We start from the raw sequence: 10,859 nt of genomic DNA on the forward strand, positions 1-10,859 counted from the left end.
TTTGACATTCTTCTGTCCATTTCTTGGCAGCATCTTTCTTCAATAGCTTGAAAATTGGTTCACAGATTATTCTTTACTGGGAAATGAACCAACTGATGTTATTCAATCTCCCGAGGAATCTCATTACATCCTTATTGCATTTAGGAGGAGGTAAGTCTTGAATGGCCTTAATCTTTGAGAGATCTAAATCTATCCCTTTCCTACTGACGATGAAACCCAACAATTTCCTTGCAAGAACTCCGAACGTTCACTTCTTGGGGTTCAATTTAAAATTGTACCTTCGCAATCTTTCGAAAAACTTCCTCAAGTCACTTAAATGATTCGTACTCTTATGTGACTTGATGATGATGTCATCCATATATACTTCAGTCTCATTGTGGATCATGTCATGAAAAAGGGTTGTCATAGCCCTCATGTAGGTGGCTCCAGCATTCTTGAGGCCAAATGGCATGACCATGTAGCAGTAAACTCCCCATGGCGTGGGGAATGCAGTTTTCTATGCATCTTCTTCGTGCATCAAAATCTGGTGATATCTAGCGAAAAATCCACGAAAGATTGTAAATTGTGCTTTGTGCAGTTGTCAATACGGATATGGATGTTGGGCAGAGGAAAGTCGTCCTTGGGACTTGCTTTGTTGAGATCTCAGTAATCCACGCATAGCTTAATCTTTCCGTCCATCTTAGTCAACAGAACTATGTTGACCAGTCAAGTAGGGTAATTCATGGCCCTTACCACATTTGCTTCTATTTGCTTGGTAACTTCTTTTTTTGATTCTCAGACTCAAATAGGGCTTGAATTTCATAGGCTTCTGCTTGATTGGTGGTTTTGGCAGGATCGGTGGGCAGTCAATGTGAGACGATATCAATACTCAGTCCAAGCATATCATCATATGACCGGGAAAATACATCGATGTATTGTTGGAGTAGCTCTACCAATTCTTTCTTATGTTCTACCTCCAGGTGGATGCTGATTCGAGTCTCGTTTACGTCTTCTTCATTTCTCAAATTGATCACCTATGTTTCCTCGAGGTTGGGCTACTTATGGCTTTCTATCTATTCAATCTCCTATGGTAGGTTCTCGGGCATCATACTCTCATCATATTCTTTGTAATCTGGATCATTTTGCTCAATGGTTTCGTTACATGTGATAATCGTGGAATGCTGTTTTTTATTAATTTGATCACTGAAAAGAAAAGTCAAGTATAAATAAAAATAAAGACAAGTTTTCAATGATTTTTAGGAAAGAAAAGGAATGTCTCAGCGTTTAAAGAGGCGATTTAACAAAAAAAGCATAGACAGGATTCAAGCCTCAATTGACCATGCAGTTTTTAAAAGTTACTACAATTCCACACTACCAAGACTCTTGGAGAACCAGAGATGGAATTACTGTCTAGTTCCGCAAAGTCTCTCCTGGTTTGGCATCCCTAATGGTCAGTGCCCTGATGTCAACTTTTTCGCAGCATTCCTCGATCATTGCAACAAACAACCTTCTGATCCCGTCGATGATCTCATCTTCTTGTGGTAAGCTCTGGCCCAGACCTGCAACATACCCTTGTACGAAAACATGCTTCCCAGGGTTATTGTTTTGGACTCCATCAATTTCAAGTTGGATCCTAAGCCGATGGTTCCCTTCTACCACTTCGATTTGATTGGCTCAATTATCCCATCTGATCGGGCTCCCAGCCCTGACCCTCGTATGTACCCGTATTTCGTATTTCTCGAATTGCCATCCTTGACACATATGGCGACTGCAGGCTTTGGTCCCGTTCATCCTTCTACATTTCTATTGCTTTAATGATCTCGACCGCATGAAAAGCGACCCCATCGAATCCCTCTATAAAAGGAATCGCATATTCTAATGAAGCTAATCGACTCTATTCCCCATGTATCACCATTTCTTGGCAATCCTATTCGAATTTCATACACTGATGGGGAGTGGAAGGAAATACCCCAGCAATGTGTATCCTTGGCCTTCCTAGTAGCAAGTTGTGAGATGACGAGATATCTATCACCTGGAATAGTATTGGGAACTCAACGGGTCCAATTTGCAAAGCTAGATAGATACTCTTCATCCTCAACTTATCATTCCTTTCCACTCCTACTAACTTTTCACAATATGCTCTCAAGCGGGCGTGGAGATCGCCCGTCCCATCAAAGATATCAAATTTTGGAGGATTGTTCCCTGCCAGCATATCAACATATGGATGAATGCATAAGTCTTCATAATGAAAACTCATGCTCCCTCAAGCAACTTACAGGTTCTTCATTTGTTTCCTCAATACTCGTAGTTGTTCAGATAGTGACTCATCTTCCTTAGATATTGCTTCTCTCACCATTTCAACATATTAATCAATCTCATAAGACATCCTAATCGTGACAGGCACGGTGAATGTGGGTTCTGATGCAGTATATATGGGTGGAACATATCGCTCATGGGTGGCGGTGTGTACCGCAAATATATACTGCTTATGGTATTTGTGAAAGTGACATTGTCACGAGGAGGAATTTGGACCAGATTGATAGTGGTTGGTGGATTTTGTAGGGCTTGAACATAGTTGGGAACATAAGTCGTGTGTATGGGAGGGTTTCATAGATTTTCGGGGGTAACAAGTTGTATGACCTAGGTTATGGCGGGGTTTGTGGTACATATGGCAGTAGTTGGAGTATTGGTAGGATGTCAGGTTTATGAAGGAAAGTGGTTGGGGGTTGAATCTAGTTTTGGAAAATTGGGTGGTTGTGGAAGCGTCATCACAGCCAGGTGCGCCAATTTCCTGATTTGAAGTACCTCATCTATTAACGACTCTATTTCTTTCTCCATTCGAGCGACATATTCTTTATTCCGAGTTTCATACCTTCCCCCTGATCCCTCTGGGTTGTTAGTTACTACCAGAGCATTTCGGTCCGGGTTATTTATGGTAGTCATCTTCCCTTTGAACCTTAGGTTATATAGTGGCTCGACCAGCTTAGATATCGACATAAATCAACCACTATTTTTGGGGGATAAATAAATAAAGAGAAACAACAAAGAAACAAAAAAAAAGTATAAGTTAGCTCTGGGAGTGCATATATATAATCACACAGGGCAATTAATTCACATATTTGAGCAAGGTTGTTCCAAAAATATTCAGGGACCACACTTTGTTAGAGGTAGGCCTACATCGTAAATGCTTGACAAATATCCAAATCCTGACACATTCGGATTCAGAGCAAATTCAATTTTCATTGATAGGAAATTTGTTGGTTACAACATAAATTACAAAGGCTTCAAAGCTTTTACATCATTGACATGAAAGACAAAGGGATAATTGCCAAGTCTTACAATACGATTCCTTCGGGGTTCACAAAAGTTTTATGGGCTTATAAGGTTTCCCTTAGGGAATTTAAAGGGTACAGAGCAGAATTCAACCAACAACTCAATAGTCATCCCCGGAATCTCCTCCAAGGCTCTCCTTCTCAGGATCTTCTTCAGGATCTTCCTCGAATTCCTCCTCGACGTCATTATGATTATACTCTGACTCTTCTTCCGGATCCTCCTCTAGTTATTCTTTAGACTAAATCTATATGTATTCCACTATCTGATTGTCCACATCAGGCGGCGGTAGCATGTGATCAACCAATCCTGGGATTACCTGTTGGTGCATGGTAGAGGTGACAACATAGTGAGGCGGGATCTCGTGGTATACTTGCAACACTGCTCTCGAGTCATCATACCTGGATAACCCTTCTCGACTAGGCTTGGCCAGCTGATCTTCTGTAGTAATCCACACAGAGTCTCTGGCGTGCACCATGCGTCTTGACCCATACCCATCGTGTTCATGTCACTCCACTCTTCTTGAAACCGTCTTACCCTTCGGAATCAGACTTTATCCACTGTAGTCGTCCTCATACAAAGCCATCCGGGACCAAAGAGGTATGTCTTGGACCAAGCCAAACTGCCTCAGGACTATCAACGGTGTATATGGCTAAATCCCTTCCAAACCCATTAGCTCAATGAAATATATCTCCGAGCCCCTCACAATTGCTCTGCTGCTTAGCCAAGAAAGCTTCCGATTGATGTACTCTCCCGTTAGGTGGGTCAGAAATTCCTGCTTTTCTTCTGGACAATGTGGTGTTCCCCAATGCCTCATTCTCTCTTCGTGACTGCAGATCATGTTGCTAATGCCGACGAAGTATCGATGGTTGGCTCCCTTTGGAAGAAGTGCTCCGTAGCCCATATTTGCAATAGTAGGTTGTTGCCTTTAAAGAAGTCATATCCCCTTGAACACGCTGATACCCAGAACATCTCTGCCAATAGCATTGCGACAAGAGTGACGCACAAATTTCCTCAGAATGTAGCCAAGATTAGAGGTAGTATATTGATGTTGATCCATCCCTTCTGTTGTGGCAAAACCAGAAGTCCCAACAATGCTAAAGAGAGGGTCAAGGGGCGAAGACTCTCCCACATTTCCTTGTCACACTAAAACTCCTCAAGATGTAGATCATAGCTCTCCCAATACCCAAATCTATCGAAACACTGGTCAATACTTATCCACCTGTATTCGATGTTCCTTAAGTTCCTGTTGCTCTTCAATCCCAATGCATTAAGAAACCTATGACCCGACATGGTGACCCGCGTTATGGACTTTAATCCGGCAAACAAAAACTCAATAAAGCTAGTAAATTCCCCGAGCTTTGGTGTTAGCTCACAGTCGACGAACTTTAAAACCACCTTAGCTAGATCCTGTAACTCTGCCAATAAACTTGTAAGCACTCTATCAGCTCGGATATTCATCAACGCGGTTAGGGCTCCAAGATGTGCCAATATTCTGTCTCCATGTTCTCGTCAGATTTTTCTCCATCATTTCTTCCGCTTGTGGGGGTTCTCCCATTTCCATGCTAATTCCAGGGATGTTGTGGTAAATTTACGTCTAAAAGGGGAGAAAAGGCTAGGTAAGTGTTTTACTCCGAGCCCTTACTGTATTAATCTGGATTGATTTGTCATTCCACAATAGGCATGCCGTTAGGTGCATCACTTGTTGATTTTATGGTGGCTTTCCTACTTGTGAATCAATGCCAAGGATCCAATCACCTAAGGTATATGTAGTATGACCTATGTTTACTAAGAGTAGAGTGTTTCCTAAACTTTGGAGTTGAACTAAATAACTGCGAGACGACAGGTCAGTTGACCTCACAATGCCGTTCTCTGAAACTACAGAGTTATGAAAAGAATGTTTGTATGGGTGAAAAGATAACCCTCGCATGATTTGTGTGTGATTGTGTACGGCCTAGACTCGATAGGAAAATGTGATGGCAGTTTATAAAGCAGTAACAAGTAGTTGTGATAAGTCATTGATAATATTAAGAATACAACAGGTAAACATATATTTGGAGATTACGGAGACATGTACACATCTAATAAAGTGTCAAGGAAATAGAAAAAAATAAACATCCTCGAGTTTCAAAGTCTAGCTTAAGTCTGCTAAGGTCAGAACCTAGGTGTAAAAATTCCTAGTAGATTCGCCATATTGTTGCACCCTATTTTTGTATTAGTTAAAATAAAATACAACTTGTGATTTCCCTGAAGTTGATAAAAGAATAGTCGTCACCTAATATTTAAAGGTATACTAGGATACCTATAAGTCTATGAAAATCATTATCCCAATGGTCTACTAAACCAGTGAGAATTCGGGTAATGGTTCTAGTTAGTCTAAGGGGAAGGTTTTAGGCATCCCTTAAAATCTACATAAAGTAGTTCCTTAAACTTAGGCTAGATATGGGGAGAGGATATTTTATATTCTAGTTGATTAATGATTAAAGATATTAAACGGGTCTTAGTGAAAAACTTGAGTAAGGGATAAAACATTTTAATTTTTATCGAATACTCATTTATTTGAAAAAGGATTTGCAACTTTAGAAATGGCAGTACTTATTTCAAAACCTTAGTGATATGGTTTGCAAAAATAAATGATTGCCATTAGAAAAATGTGTCTATGTTAACATCTCATATATATTGAGTTAAATGTACCTTGTTTGTTTCTTTTGATGACTGTTTGGTATAAATCAAATCGTTTTTAAAAAGTCGTTAATTTAACTCTTGTAAAATCAAATCTTGATTTGCATTGCGCAACGACTTTTCTGTCCAAAATCAATTTAGATGTTAAGTTTGCCTAAGTGATTTGGTTGAAAAACTTTTCCCAAAAGGTTGTTTCCATCTAAACTGTTCAAATTCTGTAAATACCTAAACAAACGAAAACTTATTAGAATTGAGTGTTCAAATTCCAAAAAATTATTAAGACTATTAAATTGAGTATTCTTTTCGGTCAGGGTTACCTTTTACCTTATTAGATTTAATTTTCCTAAGATTCTCGTAAACAATCACAACAAAACAGAGTGATACAATACAATGTTAGTTCCACAGTAACATTTACAAAGAACAAGATATCAATAATAATGATCTTTAAGCAAGGGAAAAGGACTGGACTTTCGGGTTGGGCTGAAAATTAGTCAGACCCAACCAAATTCAAACAGTAGACTTCAGCAGACGACAAGGGAGGCAGCCTAATTCTTCGAACTTGAGACTTAGTCCATCATGAACTCCACATGCCTAGTGTTCATGCAAAAGAAAAATAAGAAAACAAATTAGCATGTGCCAATAAATGTAAAGCAGAAAATAATAACAATAAATATTAGCATGATTCAAAATAAATATGGCAAAGCCCAATTTCATTTCTTCTAATCCCCTAACAATTAATCAAAGTCAATGAATGTAGGCTTGAAGTGAACCATATGAACTTACAAGGATCCCTTACGAACCCTTGGCATTTTAGAGTTCACAATGGTCTCTTGGACCCCGAGCAGTGCTTGTACCAAGGAAGGGTCCCTTGATAGTAAAATTAAATCCGTAATAGATACCTCAGCTATTTAACCTTGTTATTCCATAGGGGTTTAAATAAAAAAGAAACCCCTGACTTAGCCTTTTGAATAAACTAGCTAGGCAGCCCAAACATTCCACACGAGAAAAACTATCATAAGCACATAAAGTCCTATATGATACCTCAAACTATCTAATCATGATATATATTTCAAGAACTCAGTCAAACAAAGTTACAAATAGTTTTAGGACAATACCAAACTTGTTGGCAAACAATCATTCTAAGAACTGAAACAATCACTTGAGTGAAATGCTATAAATGATCAGGGGACTAGCACATGATTATGTTTGAAACTATCTTTAGTAAGTGATCACTGTCAAGATACATAATGTAAGGATATATCATCACATATAGTTCTCAATGTTTTTAACACTTTCAAAGACTTAAATATCAATTCAGAACCATTCCACATGTTATAAAATCTATACAACCCTCTTAAGAATGACTGCTCCAAACAAACAAAATCAAGAGAGTCACAAAGAACAGATGGTTAACTATATACTTCTATAACATGCTTGCTATGTTACAGATAACTTCAACTTTAAGAATGTCACTTTAGGCAGTTAAAGGCATCATTTGGGAGTTAGCAAAAAACAAACACATACACTCACTTATTGAGTTTTCATCAGAGGTCTATTGTTTCATAAGGTCAGAACAGTATCAATATATGTTTTTCTACAATAAGTTAGTCTATGTCATTAATGCTAGAAATCTTGAAGAAATTAAACAGCTTAGGGAAGACAAAAAAATGCATCAACAAAATGTACAACTCATAATTAAACTTCAATGGACATCAAAAAACCTAAGCTAAACACTTTATACATGGGACTAACTCCGCAAAGTCAGGCTAATCAGAGAGGATATCAGAGCTATTAAACTAGGAAGGATGATTAGATTTTAATCTCAAAGTACAACCTACAGACATGGTATCTACAACATGATTGTACATGGTGAAAGATAGAATTTGTAACTAATAAATCAAATAGCCTCGGCCAACAATACTCAATCAGTGGTGCCTTTAGGTATTCTAGGCATGGTATCTTTAAACATAAACAGTTAGTAGAAACTGCAAGCATGATTCCCTTAATCAAAATAGAGTTGCTAAACAAATAAGGACAATCATTCAAGTTTCAGTACAAGTTCTATTTTATGATAAAATGATAAACAGAATTACTACCAACTAGACTTCAAACAATCAAATATGCTAACATGATAGGTACACACAATACTGATGACAGATTCCAATTAGCTAAACAAGGTAAGGTAGGAATTTGAACGGCTAACAACAAAAGTAATAATGGCTACACATAATATAAACATGAGAAACAAGATTCAATGGTCAACATGTATTGGCTTAAAACAAACAACATATGAGATAAACATAATTGTTAATGGAAAGTATCAATTGGTCAAGTGAAAAATAATATATGCAGCAGACATAATTGAAAGTTACATGCTTCACTAATGAATATCATGAAGGAGAGTAGGCAGAAGATTGACAAAAAATACTAGATAATCAAATGAAAACAACATAAGAAAACTATAGAGAAAATCTGATTGATTAAAGTAAGATCAGTGGTCTATTGACCTTCTTCGTGGCATCAAACCAAGTAGCCATTCTTAACCGTTTAGGATCCAAGGTCCACAACCAATTTCCAGTAGTTAAACTCGAGTAGAAAAGAAAGAAATAAAGGAGGTTTAGAGAAATCCACCGAGTACATAAAGGAAACTGGTTCTAGAGCAATTACTAGAGTTCTTATTGTAATTGTGTGTGTTGGTAAGTGCATTAAAGCCGGCTATTTATACCTATGATTGGGCCTTAAGGGTTTCGTTCAAGATTTGAAAATCAGTGGAAGATGATGATGATGAACATGGATGAAATCAAAAAGGGAAAAAATGAAAAATCAGAGGGAAAATTAGGATAGGGATTTTACCTATTCGAAATGATGACCGGGCTTTGCGTTGAGACCATCGGACCACCGGGAAATGCTAATACCCAGAAGTCACTGCATTTGACCTCTAGGTTGTCATATGTCATGATTATGTCAAGATTCCTCTGAATCTGGAGGATGCATGCAAGTTATAATGGCGGATTCAAAAGAAATAAGGCGTGATGATGAGGTCCTACAACTTTCATGTTTGAAGCTAGGGTTTTGGATTCTGAGATTTTGAATGGGGATGATGGGAATGTGAATGTTCTCGGCTAGATTCGCGGCTAGCCGGGGGGAGGGGGAATTATGAAGTTTGGATTGTCTTCTGTGATCTTGCACAGATTTGAGCATGTTTTAGGGACGGCAGTTGGTTGAGATGATGAGAGAAGAGAGAGAATAAAAGGAAATGTGGACGGCTGATGAGATGAAATGTCCTCTTGGTTTTGAGGGTTAGTTAGTTTAAAATGAGGGGACGAATGTAGGCCGTTGGATCATTGGATCGACGACTCATAATTTTTGTCTAGAAAATAAAATGGGAATAATACATGGAGATAAAACGGGGGCTGTTGGAAATGAGCTGATGGATTTAAAATTAAAGAGGAATTTGTGATTAGTTTGGACCGTTGATGAATTTGATCAACAGTCTTGATGGGTGGTGTGATTGGTGTAAATGAAGTGGCGAGGATTGCCAAAGGGGACGGGTGTTTTGGGCGGGTCAGGTGTATTTAGAATAATATTTTGGGCTAAATAATTGGGTATTAGGCTAAAATTTTAATTTAAATCATTGTCACTTTAATTCAAAATCTACCAATCTCAATCATAGCCTACTTTAAAGTTTTAGCTCCACTTTTTGTAATTAATTTTTAAACTTATTTAAAACATAATAAAATGTAATTAACTGATGTTTTATTAATTAATTACTATAAACTAGTTTTAAATCATCAAAATAATTAAAATACTCGTCTATTAACTTATGAAAGCTAATTGTTTGCTTAATTAATTAATTGTAATTATTAAAAACTAAATTAATATAATTATATACTTAATAAATTAATTATTATTATACTTATTATTACCTATTAAATTATTTATAATTGAGAAAAAAAGATACAAATAATTTTAAAATAATCTTATTACATTATTGTTGATCAATAAGCGTAAAATTTTTAATTATATGAAGGGGAGGGTCAAAATTGGTCGTCAACACCTTCCGGTAAGGTCAACACTAGTGTCGTGGTCAATCTTGAATTCAACTCTTGAATGCTCTTTTTACAAGCATTTGACCATTAGAATTTAGCTGCTTTTTATGTTAACTTGGTCAAGGGAGAGGCAAGAGAAGAAAACCCTCCACAAAACTCCTGTAATACCCAGCTAAACCCAAGAAACTACGGATCTTTATTGGAGTTGTAGGTCTGGGCCAATTCTTCATTATGTCAATCTTCTGAGGATCAACCTTGACTCCCTCACTAGAGACAATATGATTCAATAAAGCGATAGACTCGAGCCAAAACTCACATTTCGAAAATATCGCATACTACTTGTGTTGATACAGAATTTGCCAAACTGCCCTGAGATGATCGACATAGTCCTCTCGACTTTGTGAATACAAAATGATGTCGTAAATGAAGACTATCACAAAAGGGTCGAGGAAAGGCTTGATGACTTTATTCATAAGATCCATGAAAGTTGCCGAAGTATTCGCTAACACAAAAGACATCACCTGAAATTCAAACTGCCCATACCAGATCCTAAAAGCTATTATCGGAATATCATTCTCCCTTATATTCAATTGGCGATACCCCAGCCTTAATTAAATCTTGGGGAAGTACTTAGCACCGTGTAACTAATCAAACATGTCGTCTATCATTGGTAGTGGGTACTTATTCTTGATTGTGACCTTGTTGAGCTGCCGATAGTCAATGCGCATCCTTAATGACCCATCTTTCTTCCTAACAAAGAAAATCGGTGCGCCCCAAGATGACACACTCGGTCAGATGAAACCTTTCTCTAGCAAGTCT

The 10,859-nt window shown here is 37.7% G+C and overlaps 1 long non-coding RNA gene across 1 annotated transcript; it reads right to left on the bottom strand.

The window, feature by feature from the left end:
• Window positions 1-6,348: 6,348 nt before the first annotated feature.
• LOC138899556 (uncharacterized) lies at window positions 6,349-9,243 on the bottom strand. Its single transcript, XR_011411258.1, has 2 exons — window positions 8,845-9,243; window positions 6,349-6,582 (listed from the first exon to the last, which is right to left on the bottom strand). It is a non-coding gene; the product is annotated as an uncharacterized lncRNA (long non-coding RNA).
• Window positions 9,244-10,859: the final 1,616 nt, after the last annotated feature.

This window comes from Nicotiana tomentosiformis, chromosome 9 (genome assembly GCF_000390325.3).
Source record: "Nicotiana tomentosiformis chromosome 9, ASM39032v3, whole genome shotgun sequence".
Classification (NCBI taxonomy): domain Eukaryota; kingdom Viridiplantae; phylum Streptophyta; class Magnoliopsida; order Solanales; family Solanaceae; genus Nicotiana; species Nicotiana tomentosiformis.